The 19,971-nt window shown below is 43.6% G+C and overlaps 1 protein-coding gene across 1 annotated transcript in view; it reads left to right on the top strand.

Moving 5' to 3' along the window:
• adamtsl4 (ADAMTS-like 4) overlaps positions 1-19,971 on the top strand; it is a 197,998-nt gene that overhangs the window by 34,380 nt on the left and 143,647 nt on the right. The gene's annotated exons all lie outside the window — the stretch shown is intronic.

Below are 19,971 nucleotides of genomic sequence, written 5' to 3'. Positions count from 1 at the left end.
AGACTTCCCTCTCCCCAGCCACTTCGTCTAGCTCTTGACGGGGGATCCCGAGGCGTTCCCAGGCCAGCCGGGAGACATAGTCTTCCCAACGTGTCCTGGGTCTTCCCCGTGGCCTCCTACCGGTTGGACGTGCCAGATGCCCGAACCACCTCATCTGGCTCCTCTCCATGTGGAGGAGCAGCGGCTTTACTTTGAGTTCCTCCCGGATGGCAGAGCTTCTCACCCTATCTCTAAGGGAGAGACCCAAACTCATTTGGGCCGCTTGTAGCCGTGATCTTATCCTTTCGGTCATGACCCAAAGCTCATGACCATAGGTGAGGATGGGAACGTAGATCGAGCGGTAAATTGAGAGCTTTACCTTCCGGCTCAGCTCCTTCTTCACCACAACGGATCGACACAACGTCCGCATCACTGAAGACGCCAATTTGTCGAACTCTTCCCGAGGCGTTCCCAGGCCAGCCAGGTGACATAGTCTTCCCAACGTGACCTGGGTCTTCCCCGTGGCCTCCTACTGGTTGGACGTGCCCCAAACACCTCCCTGGTGGCATCCTGACCAGATGCCCGAACCACCTCATCTGGCTCCTCTTGATGTGGAGCTCATGACCATAGGTGAGGATGGGAACGTAGATCGACCGGTAAATTGAGAGCTTTGCCTTCCGGCTCAGCTCCTTCTTCACCACAATGGATCGGTACAACGTCTGCATTACTGAAGACGCCGCACCGATCCGCCTGTCGATCTCACGATCCACTCTTCCCTCACTCGTGAACAAGACTCCTAGGTACTTGAACTCCTCCACTTGGGGCAGGGTCTCCTCCCCAACCCGGAGATGGCACTCCACCCTTTTCCGGGCGAGAACCATGGACTCGGACTTGGAGCCATCAACATGTGACGTCATCGTCTGCGACTTCCGGTAGAGGCAGGGCTTTAATCCAGTTGCGAACTTTATCGTCTACGTTCTCTACTAAATCCTTTCAGCAAAAATATGGCAATATGGCGAAATGATCAAGTATGACACATAGAATGGACCTGCTATCCCCGTTTAAGTAAGAAAATCTCATTTCAGTAGGCCCTTAAAATGATGACAGAGGTCTGTAATTTTCATCATGGGTACACTTCAACTGTGAGAGACAGAATGTGGAAAAACAAATCCAGGAATTCACATTGTAGGAATTTTAAAGAATTTATTCGTAAATTATGGTGGAAAATAAGTATTTGGTCAACCATTCAAAGCTCTCACTGATGGAAGGAGGTTTTGGCTCCAAATCTCACGATACGTGGCCCCATTCATTCTTTCCTTAACACGGATCAATCGTCCTGTCCCCTTAGCAGAAAAACAGCCCCAAAGCATGATGTTTCCACCCCCATGCTTCACAGTAGGTATGGTGTTCTTGGGATGCAACTCAGTATTCTTCTTCCTCCAAACACGACGAGTTGAGTTTATACCAAAATGGATACATGGATGATACAGCAGAGGATTGAGAGAATGTCATGTGGTCAGATGAAACCAAAATAGAACTTTTTTCAAATTAACTGTGTGTCGGTTTTAAAAGTGTTCCCCTTCTGGTCAACATATGAAATAACAAGTTTGTGTAGGAAATTCAAATGTGCCCCCTTTGGCCAAAATTACCAACAAAAATGAAATAATATGTTCATGGAGACAAACTGTAATAACTTGAAGTAAATAATGAAGATTAAAAAACTATTACAAATGTTATATTTTATATTGCTATTACGGTACATTTTTAGTCTATTTTATACCGACATTGTCCTTTCCATACTTACACTTTCCATCCTTTGTAACTGAGCTACTGTGTGGAACAATTTCCCTTGTGTCTAAGTCTAAATGCGCCCCCTTTGGCCAAAATTAATAAGAAACATAAAATAAATATGTTTATAGAGACATACTGTAATAACTTGAAGTAAATAATGAAGCCTAAAAACCAATTAAAAACAAATTTTTTTTAAACATTTTACTATAAGCAGTCTTTTTCTCACAATGTGTGGACTTCTTTCTTAAAAAAATTGGGAATAATTTCTCATGTTTTTTCTCTTTAATATTGCAATATTTTCTCATAAAATTATTACTTTTTTTATGTAAAATTATTACTTTTTAATGCAAAATGGTGACATTTGTCCTACAAAATTCTGACCTTCATCACAATATTGCCAATTTTTTTGTGGCTCTTGTAAAACATTGACATTTGTTGAGCAAAACGTTGACTTTTGTCATAATTTTGCCAAGTAAAATTCCTATTTTGATTATCTTGCCAAAACTTTAAAGTTTTCTTATAAAATTGGGACTTTTGTCAAGTAAAATTAGGACTATTTTCATAAAATTACCAAAATTGTTAGCTTTTCTTGTAAAATTGCGACTATTATTGAGTAAAATTCCAATTTTTATCATATTATTGCACTAATGTTGAGTTTTTCTTGTGAAAATTTGACTTGCGTTGGGTAAAATTACGACTTTTATTATAATACTGCCAACATTCTAAGTTTTTCTTGTGAAATTCCAACTCCTTTTTCACAACAAGCTTTTTTAAATATGCATAGTATGTGTATATGGGGCGGTATAACTCGATTGGTAGAGTGGCCGTGTCAGCAACTTGAGGGTTGCAGGTTCGATCCCCGCTTTCGCCAAACCTAGTCACTGCCGTTGTGTCCTTGGGCAAGACACTTTACCCACCTGCTCCCAGTGCCACCCACACTGCTTTAAATGTAAAAATGTGATTTTGGGTTTCACTATCTAAAGCGCTTTGAGTAAATAGAGAAAAAGCGCTATATAAATTGAATTCACTTCACTTCACATACCGTATTTCCTTGAATTGCCGGCGGGGCGCTAATTAATTTAAAACCTCTTCTCACTCCGGCACTTACCAAAGGCATTGGGTAAATTTAGGCCTCCGCTTAAAAATTTGAGTGTGATGTAAGGATACCATCATGAAAAGCACATTTAATAATAAAATGTTATTATGGTCTTACCTTTACTTATAAATGAAGTCCATGCGCAGCTCCTTCTGATCAAAAGCATCGATAACTTGTTTATAGAAGTCTTCTTTATCTTTCTTCAGTTTTAAAAGTCTCTCTGTCTCGATGGAGATCTTCCTTTATTACCTCCCGCTCCGATTGAAAGTCCAGTTTAGAAAACTATTTTATTTTAGATATGTAATCCTCCATGTTAAAAGTGCAAGCGAGAGGAAAAAATAAACGATCGCTGCTTGTTGTCACTTCTTCTGCAGCCGAGTACTCGCAAGAAGGATCACTAGCGCCCTCTGCCACCAGGAGGCGGGAGTCATTTAATGACTCATATTTGACACACGCAGCTACGTTATTTTAATAAAACATAGCTGCTTACTGTTCTTTTTAGCATATTCAATCGCTTGGACCTTAAATCCTACTGAATAGCTCTTAATCTTCTTCCCTTCATGCGATTTCAAATGATTGAAATCAGCCTCCTCCATTTTGAAAATGATGACAGGTGAAGTGTCACTCGTGACGTGACGAGTTTGACCCGGTGGAAATTCTAGGCATATGTTAATTGTTTGGCGAAACGAGTTTGACTCGGCGGAAAAACTAGACATGCGCTAATAAAAATAATATTTAGCGAAACGAGTTTGACCCGGCAGTAATTGTAGGCAGGCTCATACTATATACCTGGTGGCAAGTCAAGGAAATACGGTATATTAATAATGTTGTAAATTCAAGAAAAAGGGTAGTCCTAATGAGGTAGGCATTTTTCGGCGGTCTCAAGAAGGTCAGAAATACAAGAGTGTGTGTGTGTGTGTGTGTGTGTGTGTGTGTGTGTGTGTGTGTGTGTGTGTGTGTGTGTGTGTGCGTGTGTGTGTGTGTGTGTGTGTGTGTGTGTGTCTCACAGTCATGATTAATTAACTTCTATGAAGGCAACGTGTTGAAAGTTGAAGGCAATAAACTAAACATGAAGGTCAACAGAATGTTTTTGGAAGGTTGATCATTCCCTCGATCAAACACTAGCCTGTTGTCCATGAGCACTGGTCTGTAACCACCACCACTCTGACGTATGCGTGTGCGTGTGTGTGTGTGTGTGTGTGTGTGTGTGTGTGTGTGTGTGTGTGTGTGTGTGTGTGTGTGTGTGTGTGTGTGTGTGTGTGTGTGTGTGTGTGTGTGTCTGGATAAAAAGCAGCGTAGACTTGGAGATATTACACGTTGCCGTGTACTTTGCGGGGGTGTGGGCGATGGAGGTGAGATGTCCACAGGTATGCCGGCTACCGTGCAGGCGGGCACGCAAGCGACGGAGCCAAGTTGACCTCACTGTAACTCCCAGTCGGTTTCGGCGAGACAAGAATGTCACGCTTCATTTCCCTGCAATTAAAAGTGACATTCACAGAGGACAAAAAGATGTCCAGGACCAGTTTTTAAAGGCCTACTGAAATGAGATGTTCTTATTTAAACAGGGATAGCAGGTCCATTCTATGTGTCATACTTGATCATTTCGCCATATTGCCATATTTTTGCTGAAAGGATTTAGTAGAGAACATCCACCATAAAGTTCGCAACTTTTGGTCGCTAATAAAAAAGCCTTGCCTGTACCGGAAGTAGCAGACGGGTTGTAGGGCTCCTCACATCCTCACATTGTTTATAATGTGAGCCTCCAGCAGCTAGAGCTATTTGGACCGAAAAAGCGACGATTTCCCCATTAATTTGAGCGAGGATGAACGATTTGTGGATGAGGAAATTTAGAGTGAAGGACTAAAAAAAAAAAGGCGATTGCAGTGGGAGTGATTCAGATGTTTTTACACACATTTACTAGGATAACTCTGGAAAATTCCTTATCTGCCTATTGTGTTGCTAGTGTTTTAGTGAGTTAAATAGTACCTGATAGTTGGGACGGTGTGGCGCAGTAGGAGAGTGGCCGTGCGCAACTTGAGGGTCCCTGGTTCAAATCCCACCTAGTACCAACCTCGTCACGTCCGTTGTGTCCTGAGCAAGACACTTCACCCTTGCTCCTGATGGGTGCTGGTTGGCGCCTTGCATGGCAGCTCCCTCCATCAGTGTGTGAATATGTGTGTGAATGGGTAAATGTGGAAGTAGTGTCAAAGCGCTTTGAGTACCTTGAAGGTAGAAAAGCGCTATACAAGTACAACCCATTTATCATTTATAGTCGGAGGGGTGTGTCCACGGTTGTGTTGAAGTCACAAAGCTGCAGCAGGAAAGAAGCTCGGCTGATCTCCGGTAAGAGGCGACTTATTACCGCAATTTTCTCACCGAAACTGCCGGTTGACATGTAGTTGGGATCCATGTTCGCTTGACCGCTCTGATCCATAGTAAAGCTTCGGGAATTTTAAACAAGGAAACACCATGTGTTCGTGTGGCTAAAGGCTAAAAGCTTCCCACCTCCATCTTTCTACTTTGACGTCTCCATTATTAATTGAACAAATTGCAAAAGATACAGCAACACAGAAGTCCAAAATACTGTGTAATTATGCGATGAAAAGAGACGACTTTTAGCCGTAAGTGGTGCTGGGCTAATATGTCCCCTCCAACCAATTACATCACAAACACGCGTCATCATTCCGCGACGTTTTCAACAGGAAACTCTGCGGGAAATTTGAAATTGCAATTTAGTAAACTAAAGCGGCCGTATTGGCATGTGTTGCAATGTTAATATTTCATCATTGATATATAAACTATCAGACTGCGTGGTCGCTAGTAGTGGCTTTCAGTAGGTCTTTAAAGGGGTTAGCAGGCTGTTTGAAAGTTAGCCAAATACAATAGAACCTCCATTTACAAACCCCTCTTTTTGCGATTTTACGATCTATTAGATCGAACCAAACATGCCTTTGTGTGCAAACCATTGGTACACAAAAAGTGGTATTGGTCCGCAGGACTCGAACGTGCACAGAGCGAGGCACCGACACCAGAAAGAGCAGGAAAAATGATTGATTGATTGATTGAGACTTTTATTAGTAGATTGCACAGTACAGTACATATTCCGTAAATGGTAACACCCCAATAAGTTTTTCAACTTGTTTAAGTTGGGGTCCACGTTAAAGGGGAACATTATCAGCAGACCTATGTAAGCGTCATTATATACCTTGATGGTGCAGAAAAAAGACCATATGTTTTTCTAACCGATTCCCGAACTCTAAAAGGGTGAATTTGGCGATTTAAACGCCTTTCAATTGTTCGCTGTCGGAGCGATGACCTTTCACCTGTGACGTCACAACAGGAAGCGACCCGCCATTTTCTCAAACACATTACACGCACCAAGTCAAATCAGCTCTGTTATTTTCAGTTTTTTCGACTGTTTTCCGTACCCTGAAGACATCATGCCTCGTCGGTCAATCAATCAATCAATCAATGTTTACTTATATAGCCCTAAATCACTAGTGTCTCAAAGGGCTGCTTAAACCACTACCACATCCTCGGTAGGCCCACATAAGGGCAAGGAAAACTCACACCCAGTGGGACGTCTGTGACAATGATGACTATGAGAACCTTGGAGAGGAGGAAAGCAATGGATGTCGAGCGGGTCTAACATGATACTGTGAAAGTTCAACATGATACTGTGAAAGCGGATCCAAGACAGCAGCGAGAGTCCCGTCCACAGGAAACCATCTCAAGCGGAGGCGGATCAGCAGCGTAGAGATGTCCCCAACCGATACAGGCGAGCGGTCCATCCTGGGTCCCGACGAGCGGTCCATCCTGGGTCTCGACTCTGGACAGCCAGTACTTCATCCATGGACATCGGACCGGACCCCCTCCACAAGGGAGAGTGGGACATAGAAGAAAATGAAAAGAAACGGCAGATCAACTGGTCTAAAAAGGGAGTCTATTTAAAGGCTAGAGTATACAAATTAGTTTTAAGGTGAGACTTAAATGCTTCTACTGAGGTAAAATCTCGAACTGTTACCGGGAGGGCATTCCAGAGTACTGGAGGCCGAACGGAAAACGCTCTATAGCCCGCAGACTTTTTTTGGGCTTTGGGAATCACTAATAAGCCGGAGTCCTTTGAACGCAGATTTCTTGCGTGAACGCAGATTTCGGTGTGTTGTCGGAGGGTGTAACAACACGATCCGGGACGGATTCAAGTTGTACCACTGGCCAAAAGATGCGAAAGTCCCTCGTTTGTTCCGCACACTTTACCGACGACAGCTATGCTACGACAGAGACGGCACAGAGATGTGTGGATATCCTGCGACACTCAAAGCAGATGCATTTCCAACGATAAAGTCAACGAAATCACAAAGGTGAGTTTTGTTGATGTTATTGACTTATGCGCTAATCCGACATATTTGGTCACGGCATGACTGCAAGCTAATCGATGCTAACATGCTATTTAGGCTAACTATGTTCATATTGCATCATTATGCCTCATTTGTAGCTATATTTGCATCCAGCCTTTCCCTCCACCCACATTTAATGCCAAACAAACACATACCAATCGTTGTTTAGAAGGCGATCGCCAAGTTCATCCGCGCTTCCTCCCTTCTGTCGTGATATGGCTCAAAAGCTTCTGTTTCTTCTTTAATTTCGTTTTCGGTACCTGCTTCCATACTCCAACCATCCGTTTCAATACATGCGTAATCTGTTGAATCGCTTACGGCGCTGAAATCCGAGTCTGAATCCGAGCTACTATGCTATACCTTTCTGCGCTATCCGCCATGTTTGTTTCCGGTGGCTTCACGCGGCGACGTCACAGGACAATAGACGGGTGGATATAGCGATGGTGTAAATCATGATGGGTAAAATTTTGAGAAAAACTTCGAAAAATAAATTAAGCCACTGGGAAGTGATTTTTATTGGTTTTAACCCTTCATAAATTGTGATAATGTTCCACTTTAATCAATTCATGAGCTCCAAAGACCCCAGGAATAGCCCTCCAGCAGCATGAGCACTCTGCAGCTCTTGTGGACTCTTCTCATCGCCGAGTGGAGGTCAGCTCTCCAGTCTGGAGAGGGCGGCGCCAGGCTGGCACGCTCGGGTTCTTGACTTTGTCCCCCGGTCAAGCGACTTCAGCGAGCTCCTGGGCGGGAAGCACATTTAGATCCCCCCAACACTAATAGCTGTCCTGTGACGGCCCAGCGTTGCGTTACACGCCGTTTTTAGCCCGCTTGGTCCTGTGCACGAGTCTCGTTTTGTTCCAGCTGCAGGTCACATGACATTCGGCTCAGGCTTTTGGAGCCGTAAAGACTAGCAGCTGGGAAATGGTGGCGGCTTTCTCCCCGTCTAATGCTGCTCGCCATCCAGTGTTTCCCACAGGTCAGGCATCTATTTGTGGTGGTGTGGTCGGGCGGCGGGGGGGGGGGGGGGATGTGGGGTGAGAGGCGGCGGCGGCGGCGATGACCAAGAAGGCCGCGGAGTTGGAATATAATTACAACACTTTATGTACATATTTATATAATATTTACATATTTATATAATATGTAACTACAAGCTGATTATCGGTCCTGCTAGACACCGAACTCTATTTAATAATACAACTCTAACATTTGACAACCAAACAATTAAACAAGGCGACACGGTAAAGAATCTGGGTATTATCTTCCACCCAACTCTCTCCTTTGAGTCACACATTAAAAGCGTTACTAAAACGGCCTTCTTTCATCTCCGTAATATCGCTAAAATTCGCTCCATTCTGTCCACTAAAGACACTGAGATCATTATCCATGTGTTTGTTACGTCTCGCCTCGACTACTGTAAGATATTATTTTCGGGTCTCCCCATGTCTAGCATTAAAAGATTACAGTTGGTACAAAATGCGGCTGCTAGACTTTTGACAAGAAGAAGAAAGTTTGATCACATTACGCCTGTACTGTATATACCTTTATATACATATATACATACATATATACCTGTACTGTATATACCTTTATATACATATATACATACATATATACCTATACAGTATATACCTTTTATATACATATATGCATACATATATACCTATACTGTATATACCTTTATATACATATATACATACATATATACCTATACTGTATATACCTTTATAAAAATATATACATACATATATACCTATACTGTATATACCTTTTATATACATATATACATACATATATACCTATACTGTATATACCTTTATATACATATATACATACATATATACCTATACTGTATATACCTTTATATAAATATATACATACATATATACCTATACTGTATATACCTTTTATATACATATATACATACATATATACCTATACTGTATATACCTTTATATACATATATACATACATATATACCTATACTGTATATACCTTTATATAAATATATACATACATATATACCTATACTGTATATACCTTTATATACATATATACATACATATATACCTATACTGTATATACCTTTATATAAATATATACATACATATATACCTATACTGTATATACCTTTATATACATATATACATACATATATACCTGTACTGTATATACCTTTATATACATATATACATACATATATACCTATACTGTATATACCTTTATATAAATATATACATACATATATACCTATACTGTATATACCTTTATATACATATATACATACATATATACCTGTACTGGCTCACCTGCACTGGCTTCCTGTGCACTTAAGATGTGACTTTAAGGTTTTACTACTTACGTATAAAATACTACACGGTCTAGCTCCATCTTATCTTGCCGATTGTATTGTACCATATGTCCCGGCAAGAAATCTGCGTTCAAAGGACTCCGGCTTGTTAGTGATTCCCAAAGCCCAAAAAAAGTCTGCGGGCTATAGAGCATTTTCCGTTCGGGCTCCAGTACTCTGGAATGCCCTCCCGGTAACAGTTCGAGATGCTACCTCAGTAGAAGCATTTAAGTCTCACCTTAAAACTCATTTGTATACTCTAGCCTTTAAATAGACTCCCTTTTTAGACCAGTTGATCTGCCGTTTCTTTTCTTTTTCTTCTATGTCCCACTCTCCCTTGTGGAGGGGGTCCGGTCCGATCCGGTGGCCATGTACTGCTTGCCTGTGTATCGGCTGGGGACATCTCTGCGCTGCTGATCCGCCTCCGCTTGGGATGGTTTCCTGCTGGCTCCGCTGTGAACGGGACTCTCGCTGCTGTGTTGGATCCGCTTTGGACTGGACTCTCGCGACTGTGCTGCATCCATTATGGATTGAACTTTCACAGTATCATGTTAGACCCGCTCGGCATCCATTGCTTTCCTCCTCTCCAAGGTTCTCATAGTCATCATTGTCACCGACGTCCCACTGGGTGTGAGTTTTCCTTGCCCTTATGTGGGCCTACCGAGGATGTCGTAGTGGTTTGTGCAGCCCTTTGAGACACTAGTGATTTAGGGCTATATAAGTAAACATTGATTGATTGATTGATTGAAGCTCTATTCACAGACAGAGTCCCATTGCTTTTATGAGCGGTCGAGCGAGTCAAAAGTCGGAAAAAAATAAAATAAATAAATAAAAATTTTTTGTTTTTTTGTTGTGGTGGCCGTAATTCTTTCGTGGCGGGCCGCCACAAATAAATAAATGTGTGGGAAACCCCGCCACCAACCGTTATAAAGACAAACCTGTTTAAGTCGACCCTGTTGGCGTCTGAAGCAAGGAACACGTTAAGTAATCTCTTATATTATTGTCCTGTGGTCTGAGCGAGGGATGGCCGATAGTTCCTTTCCTGTGCTTTTATTTTGGTGGCTCTTCCTGTCGCGTTTAGTTGTGTTTTTTTTTTACCTGAACAGCTTTTCCGCATCTTGGGAACACGCCGAGTATCTACGTCAGCGGTGTCAAACTCAAATACAGAGTGGACCAACGTTTGAACAAATGAACCTTTTAATAGGGACACAAACAAGTTTTGCATTGAATATTAAACAAGCAAGGCTTATATAACTTTATAGTGACATGCAAAATCCAGTTTCAAATAATAATAATTAAAAAAATATCAATGGCATATTAAATAAAAATAAAATTTTCTTCCTTTAAATTTATATAGTGCTTTTCTCTAGTGACTCAAAGCAGGTTTCGGTGAGAAAATTGTGGTAAAAAGTCGCCTCTTACCAGAGATCAGCTGAGCTTTTGTCAAGCTGCAGCTTAGGGACTACTCTGAGACTGGCGTCAACACACCCGTGGACACACCCCTCCGACTATCAGGTACTATTTAATCTCACTAAAACACTAGCAACACAATAGGCGGATAAGGGATTTCCCAGAATTATCCTAGGAAATGTGTCTAAAAACATCGTAATCGCTCCAACTGCAATCGCATTTTTTTTTGTAAACATATTTTTTTTCCTAGTCCTTCACTCTAACTTTCCTCATCCACGAATCGTTCATCCTCGCTCAAATTAGAAAGATAAGGGATTTCCCAGAATTACCCTAGTAAATGTGTCTAAAAACATCTGAATCGCTCCCAATGCAATCGCCCTTTTTCTTTTTACTTTATTTTTTTTTATATCCATCCATTTTCTACCGCTTTCTCCCTTACGGGGTCGCGGGGGGCGCTGGTGCCTATCTCAGCTACAATCGGGCGGAAGGCGGGGTACACCCTGGACAAGTCGCCAACTCATCGCAGGGCCAACACAGATAGACAGACAACATTCACACACTAGGGCCAATTTAGTGTTGCCAATCAACCTATCCCCAGGTGCATGTCTTTGGAAGTGGGAGGAAGCCGGAGTACCCGGAGGGAACCCACGCAGTCACGGGGAGAACATGCAAACTCCACACAGAAAGATCCCAAGCCTGGATTTGAACCCAGGACTGCAGGAACTTCGTATTGTGAGGCAGACGCACTACAGTATATATTTTTTTTATAGTCCTTCACTCTAAATTTCCTCATCCACAAATCTTTCATCCTCGCTCCAATTAATGGGGAAATTGTCGCTTCTCGGTCCGAATAGCTCTCGCTGCCGGAGGCTCACACTATAAACAATGTGAGGATGTGAGGAGCCCTCACACCGGTGATGTCGTGGAATGATGACGCGTGTTTGTGACGTAATTGGTTGGAGGCGATATATTAGCCCAGCACCACTTACGGCTAAAAGTCGTCTCTTACCGGAGATAAGCTGAGCTTTTGTCAAGCTGCAGCTTAGGGACTACTCTCAGAGACTGGCGTCAACACACCCGTGGACACACCCCTCCGACTATCAGGTACTATTTAATCTCACTAAAACACTAACAACACAATAGGCAGATAAGGGATTTCCCAGAATTATCCTAGGAAATGTGTCTTAAAAACATCGTAACCGCTCCCACTGCAATCGCCTTTTTTTTTGTAAACGTTTTTTTCTAGTCCTTCACTCTAACTTTCCTCATCCACGAATCTTTCATCCTCGCTCAAATTAGAAAGATAAGGGATTTCCCAAAATTATCCTAGTAAATGTGTCTAAAAACATCTGAATCGCTCCCAATGCAATCGCCCTTTTTCTTTTTACTTTATTTTTTTTAATATCCATCCATCCATCCATTTTCTACCGCTTTCTCCCTTACGGGGTCGCGGGGGGCGCTGGCGCCTATCTCAGCTACAATCGGGCGGAAGGCGGGGTACACCCTGGACAAGTCGCCACCTCATCGCAGGGCCAACACAGATAGACAGACAACATTCACACTCACATTCACACACTAGGGCCAATTTTTAGTGTTGCCAATCAACCTATCCCCAGGTGCATGTCTTTGGAAGTGGGAGGAAGCCGGAGTACCCGGAGGGAACCCACGCATTCACGGGGAGAACATGCAAACTCCACACAGGAAGATCCCGAGCCTGGATTTGAACCCAGTACTGCAGGAACTTCGTATTGTGAGGCAGACGCACTAACCCCTCTGCCACTGTGAAGCCCATTATTTTTTTTATAGTCCTTCACTCTAAATTTCCTCATCCACGAATCTTTCATCCTCGCTCCAATTAATGGGGGAATTGTCGCTTTCTCGGTCCGAATAGCTCTCGCTGCCGGAGGCTCACATTATAAACAATGTGAGGATGTGAGGAGCCCTCACACCGGTGACGTCATCGTCTGCTACTTCCGGGAAAGGCAAGGCTTTTTTATTAGCAACCAAAAGTTGCAAACTTTATCTACTAAATCCTTTCAGTAAAAATATGGCAATATTGCGAAATGATCAAGTATGACACATAGAACGGACCTGCTATCCCCGTTTAAATAAGAAAATCTCATTTCAGTAGGCCTTTAACCAGGTAGTACACATATTTACCTTTTTGTCTTGAGATTTTGCCCGGGCTTGTGTTGCTGTGATTAAAGGAGTAGGCCGGAGTGAGTGTGACACTTCTTATTATCTCCGAGGCGTGTGTGTCATAACACAGCGCGCCTAAGGCCTCAACACAAGCGAGATAGTGTGGCGTGCATGTGGAAGAAAGTGAAGGACGGAGGAAATGAGAAAAGTGCGTGTGTGCGTGTGTGTGTGTGTGTGTGTGTTCAGCGTCAGAGTGGAAGTAGGTGACACAGTGAAGTAGCGGTGAAAGGGGTTTTTTGTTTGGGGAGAATGTGTAGCAGTCGGTAGCGAGGTGAAGGTTGGGAGCGGGGTGAGGTATTAATGAAGAGGAATGTTGATGAGAACGTTTAATAATAAAAAAAAAATAGAAAAAAAACTAAGAGCGGTGTGTGGAAAGCGAGGAACATCTGGTAAAATGTTCTTGATTTGAAAGAACACAAGAGAAAAACGCTTGGCAACTGTGAATTTTGCAGTTATTCTGCAAAATGTGCTTTTTAATTATCGTATTTCCTTGAATTGCCGCCGGGGCGCTAATTAATTTAAAACCTCCTCTCACTCCGGCACTTACCAAAGGCATGCGGTAAAAGTAAGCATGCGCTAATTAATTTAAAACCTCCTCTCTCCCCGGCACTTACCAAAGGCATGCGATGAAGGCAAGAATGCGCTAATTAATTTAAAACCTCCTCTCACTCCGGCACTTACCAAAGGCATGCGGTAAAAGTAAGCATGCGCTAATTAATTTAAAACCTCCTCTCTCCCCGGCACTTACCAAAGGCATGCGATGAAGGCAAGAATGCGCTAATTAATTTAAAACCTCCTCTCACTCCGGCACTTACCAAAGTTAAGCGATAAATTTAGGCCTACGCTTAAAAATTTGAGTGTGATGTAAGGATACCATCATGAAAAGCACATATAATAAAAAAAACGTTATTATGGTCTTACCTTTACTTATAAATGAAGTCCATGCGCAGCTCCTTCTGAACAAAAGCATCGATAACTTGTTTATAGAAGTCTTCCTTATCTTTCTTCAGTTTTAAAAGTCTCTCTGTCTGGATGGAGATCTTCCTTTATGACCTCCTGCTCCGATTGAAAGTCCAGTTTAGAAAACAGTTTTATTTTAGATATGTAATCCTCCATGTTAAAAGTGCAAGCGAGAGGAATAAATAAAAGATCGCTGCTTGTTGTCACTTCTTCTGCAGCCGAGTAGTCGCAAGAAGGATCACTAGCGCCCTCTACCACCAGGAGGCGGGAGTCATTTAATGACTCATATTTGACACACGCAGCTATGGTATATAAATAAAACATAGCTGCTTACTGTTCTTTTTAGCATATTCGATAGCTTGGACCTTAAATCCTACTGAATAGCTCTTAATCTTCTTCCCTTTATGCGATTTCAAATGATTGAAATCAGCTTCCTCCATTTTGAAAATGATGACAGGTGAAGTGTCACTCGTGACCTGACGAGTTTGACCCGGTGGAAATTCCAGGCATATGCTAATTATTTTGCAAAACGAGTTTGACCCTGCGGAAATTCTAGACATGCGCTAATAAAAATAATATTTTGCGAAATGAGTTAGACCCGGCAGTAATTCTAGGCAGGCGCATACTATATACCTTGCGGCAATTTAAGGAAATACGGTATTTTGTAGCTGTAATAATAATGTCAAGTGGTATGTGACACACGTGTCGCACATCACACCTATTGAAATACAAAACCCAAAACCAGTGAAGTTGGCACGTTGTGTAATTCGTAAATAATAAAAGGAATACAATGATTTTCAATATTTAATGTACGAACTGAGGAACCTAATATTGTTTTACAAATAATCATTAACTTCCTCTTCCAACATGATTGGTTACCCGTGCACAAAGCAAGGTCCATAAAGACATGGATGACAGAGTCTGGTGTGGATAAACTTGACTGGCCTGCACGGAGTCCTGACCTGAAACCGATATAACACCTTTGGGATTAATTAGTACGGACACTGAGCGCCGGGCCTTCTGGACCAACATCAGTGTGTGACCTCACCAACGCGCTTTTGGAAGAAAGGTGGAAAATTCCTATATGAACACACTCCGCAACCTTGTGGACAGCCTTCCCAGGAGAGTTGACGCTGTAATAGCTGCAAAATGTCGACCCACATCATATTGAACCCTATGGGTTAGGAATGGGATGGCACTTCCAGTTCATATGTGAGTCAAGGCTGCGATGAGGTGGCGACTTGTCAAGGGTGTACACTGCCTTCCGCCCGATTGTAGCTGAGCTAGGCACCAGCGACCCCCGCGACCCCAAAGGGAATCAGCGGTAGTAAATGGATGGATGTGAGTCAAGGCTATATAGTTTTTATATATATATATATATATATATATATATATATATATATATATATTGGGGGCGGTACCTCTGGATTGGCAGACCGGGGTGGTGGTCCCTCTCTTTAAGAAGGGGGACCGGAGGGTGTGTTCCAACTATGGTAGGATCACACTCCTCAGCCTTCCCGGTAAGGTTTATTCAGGTGCACTGGAGAGGAGGCTACGCCGGATAGTCGAACCTCGGATTCAGGAGGAACAGTGTGGTTTTCGTCCTGGTCTTGGAACTGTGGACCAGCTCTATACTCTCGGCAGGGTTCTTGAGGGTGCATGGGAGTTTGCCCAACCAGTCTACATGTGCTTTGTGGACTTGGAGAAGGCATTGGACCGTGTCCCTCGGGAAGTCCTGTGGGGAGTGCTCAGAGAGTATGGGGTATCGGACTGTCTTATTGTGGCGGTCCACTCCCTGTATGATCAATGTCAGAACTTGGTCCGCATTGCCAGCAGTAAGTCGGACACGTTTCCAGTGAGGGTTGGACTCCGCCAAGGCTGTCCTTTGTCACCCATTCTGTTCATAACTTTTATGGACAGAATTTCTAGGCGCAGTCAAGGCGTTGAGGGGTTCCGGTTTGGTGACCGCAGGATTAGGTCTCTGCTTTTTGCAGATGATGTGGTCCTGATGGCTTCATCTGACCGGGATCTTCAGCTCTCACTGGATCGGTTCGCAGCCGAGTGTGAAGCGACCGGAATGAGAATCAGCACCTCCAAGTCCGAGTCCATGGTTCTCTCCCGGAAAAGGGTGGAATGCCATCTCCGGGTTGGGGAGGAGACCCTGCCCCAAGTGGAGGAGTTCAAGTACCTAGGAGTCTTGTTCACGAGTGAGATCAGCAGAAGCATTTAAGTCTCACCTTAAAACTCATCGCCTTTAAATAGACTCCCTTTTTAGACCAGTTGATCTGCCGTTTCTTTTCTTTTTCTCCTATGTCCCACTCTCCCTTGTGGAAGGGGTCCGGTCCGATCCGGTGGCCATGTACTGCTTGCCTGTGTATCGGCTGGGGACAACTCTGTGCTGCTGATCCGCCTCCGCTTGGGATGGTTTCCTGCTGGCTCCGCTTTGAACTGGACTCTCGCGACTGTGTTGGATCCATTATGGATTGAACTTTCACAGTATCATGTTAGACCCGCTCGACATCCATTGCTTTCCTCCTCTCCAAGGTTCTCATAGTCATCATTGTCACCGACGTCCCACTGGGTGTGAGTTTTCCTTGCCCTTATGTGGGCCTACCGAGGATGTGGTAGTGGTTTGTGCAGCCCTTTGAGACACTAGTGATTTAGGGCTATATAAGTAAACATTGATTGATTGATTGATTGATTGATTGATTGATTGATCGACAGGTGGAACGATGTGGCGTCTTCAGTAATGCGGACGTTGTATCAATCCATTGTGGTGAAGGAGCTGAGCCGGAAGGCAAAGCTCTCAATTTACCGGTCTATCTACGTTCCCATCCTCACTTATGGTCATGAGCTCCACATCAAGAGGAGCCAGATGAAGTGGTTCGGGCATCTGGTCAGGATGCCACGTGAACGCCTCCCTAGGGAGGTGTTTGGGGTACGTCCAACCAGGAGGAGGCCACGGGGAAGACCCAGGTCACGTTGGGAAGACTATGTCTCCCGGCTGGCCTGGGAACGCCTCGGGAAGAGTTGGACAAAGTGGCGTCTTCAGTGATGCGGACGTTGTGTCGATCCGTTGTGGTGAAGAAGGAGCTGAGCCGGAAGGCAAAGCTCTCAATTTACCGGTCGATCTACGTTCCCATCCTCACCTATGGTCATGAGCTTTGGGTCATGACCGAAAGGATAAGATCACGGGTACAAGCGGCCCAAATGAGTTTGGGTCTCTCCCTTAGAGATAGGGTGAGAAGCTCTGCCATCCGGGAGGAACTCAAAGTAAAGCCGCTGCTCCTCCACATGGAGAGGAGCCAGATGAGGTGGTTCGGGCATCTGGTCAGGATGCCACCCGAACGCCTCCCTAGGGAGGTGTTTAGGGCACGTCCAACCAGTAGGAGGCCACGGGGAAGACCCAGGACACTTTGAGAAGACTATGTCTTCAGGCTGGCCTGGGAACGCCTCGGGAAGAGTTGGATAAAGTGGCTGGGGAGAGGGAAGTCTGGGCTTCCCTGCTTAGGCTGCTGCCCCTGCGACCCGACCTCAGATAAACGGAAGAAGATGGATGGATGGATGTGTATTTATATATTACTCATTGTTTAAAACGGCCCTCAATGAAAAGGAGTTTGACACCCCTGGTGTCGAATCTATCTCCCGCTCCTGCGTCGACGCCTTGCATTGTGGGGAATCGAACAACAACCAGAACGGCTGAGTTGCAGCGGTATGCGAGCATGTGCCAGAGGAGAGAAAAGGGAATTTGTGGAAAAGTGTGTGCAGAGAACGGGGGGGCGGGGGGGAGAGGAAAGGTGGAATCTGAGAAGAAGCAGCCAGGAGGAGCAGACATGTCATTTCAACACTTGAGGTCCTCGTAAAAAAAACACAAAAAAAAAACAGGATGGGGATCCTGCTCAGGCGTCCTCTTCGGAGTAAATATTTACTCGCTCTCGCCAAAATGTTGCAAGAAGGCCCCCTGAGTGGAAGATGCATGTCAACACACCTGGTTTCTATATGAGCATGATGTCATCTTTACAGCTGAAACATATTATTACTTACTTTCAATAAGTCATCTTCTCATTCTTTGCCCCACAAAAGAACACCTGCCTCTGATCATTATGGGCTGTTTGGCTCCCGTCTGTGGGCCCCTTTTTTTTTTTTTTGCTTAGAGTCACCTTTTTATGGACATGTTTCTCACCCCTGGCCCCCCTCACTCGGGGGTTCAAAGCAAAGTCGTTGCTTGATGAAGTCCCGAACCGGATGCAGACTTTCTAGGCAGAGGGCATAGAGTCGTGGTCAAAAGTTTATATACACTAGTAAAGAACATAATTTTATTGCTGTGAGTTTCCAGTAATTTTTTTATTTTTTGTAAAAGAGTGATTGGAGCACATACTTGTTGGTCACAAAAAACATTAATGAAGTTTGGTTCTTTTATGAATTTATTATGGGTCTACTGAAAATGTGAGGGTCAAAAGTATACATACAGCAATGTTAATATTTGCTTACATGTCCTTTGGCAAGTTTCACTGCAATAAGGCGCTTTTGGTAGCCATCCACAAGCTTCTGGTTGAATTTTTGACCACTCCTCTTGACAAAATTGGTGCAGTTCAGCTAAAGTTCTTGGTTTTCTGACGTGGACTTGTTTCTTTAGCATTGTCCACACGTTTAAATCAGGACTTTCCGAAGGCCATTCTAAATCCTTAAAGGCCTATTTTCTTGTTTAAACGGGGATAGCAGGTCCATTCTATGTGTCATACTTGATCATTTTGCGATAATTCCATAATTCTGCTGAAATGATTTAGTAGAGAACATCGTTGATAAAGTTCGCAACTTTTGGTCGCTAATAAAAAAGCCCTGCCTTCACCGGAAGTAGCAGACGATGTGCGCGTGACATCACTGGTTGTAGGGCTCCTCACATCCTCACATTGTTTATAATCATAGCCTCCGGCAGCAACAGCGTTTCGCACCGAGAAAGCGTCAATTTCCCCATTAATTTGAGCGAGGATGAAATATTCGTGGATGAGGAAAGTTGGAGTGAAGCACAAAAAAAAGAAAGAAAAGGCGACGGCTCCAGGCGGTGGCAGTGTGAGCGTTTAAGATGTAATCAGACACATTTACTAGGATAATTGTGAAAGATCCCTTATCTGCTTATTGTTTTAATAGTGTTTTAGTGAGATTGTAAAGTCATACCTGAAAGGTGAACGCCAGTGTCTCTGAGAGAAGCCAATGGAGGAGCCAAGATCACAGCTGCCTTTTTGAACTGCAGGATGAGGTCGCATAATCCAATGAAGTCTCCGGTAAGAGCCGACTTAATATCACAATTTTCCCATCCAAAAACTTGCCGGTTGACGTAGAGAAACATGTTCGCTTGACCGCTCTGTGTTAAAGCTTCACAACAAACAAAGAAACACCGGCTGTGTTTCGGTGCTAAACCCAGATACGTTTTTCAACTTGTTTAAAGGCCGACTGAAATGAGATTTCTTATTTAAACGGGGATAGCAGGTCCATTCTATGTGTCATACTTGATCGTTTCGCGATATTGCCATATTTTTGCTGAAAGGGTTTAGTAAAGAACATCGTTGATAAAGTTCACAACTTTTGGTCGCTAATAAAAAAGCCTTGCCTGTACCGGAAGTAGCAGACGATGTGCGCGTGACGTCACGGGTTGTAGGGCTCCTCTCATCCTCACATTGTTTATAATCATAGCCTCCAGCAGGAAGAGCGTTTCGGACCGAGAAAGCGACAATTTCCCCATTAATTTGAGCGAGGATGAAAGATTTGTGGAAGAGGAAAGTGAGAGTGAAGCA

Source organism: Nerophis ophidion, linkage group LG21, assembly GCF_033978795.1.
Source record: "Nerophis ophidion isolate RoL-2023_Sa linkage group LG21, RoL_Noph_v1.0, whole genome shotgun sequence".
Lineage (NCBI taxonomy): Eukaryota > Metazoa > Chordata > Actinopteri > Syngnathiformes > Syngnathidae > Nerophis > Nerophis ophidion.
The sequence above is the reverse complement of the archived record's forward strand: the minus strand, read 5'-3'. Positions and strand labels throughout refer to the sequence as shown.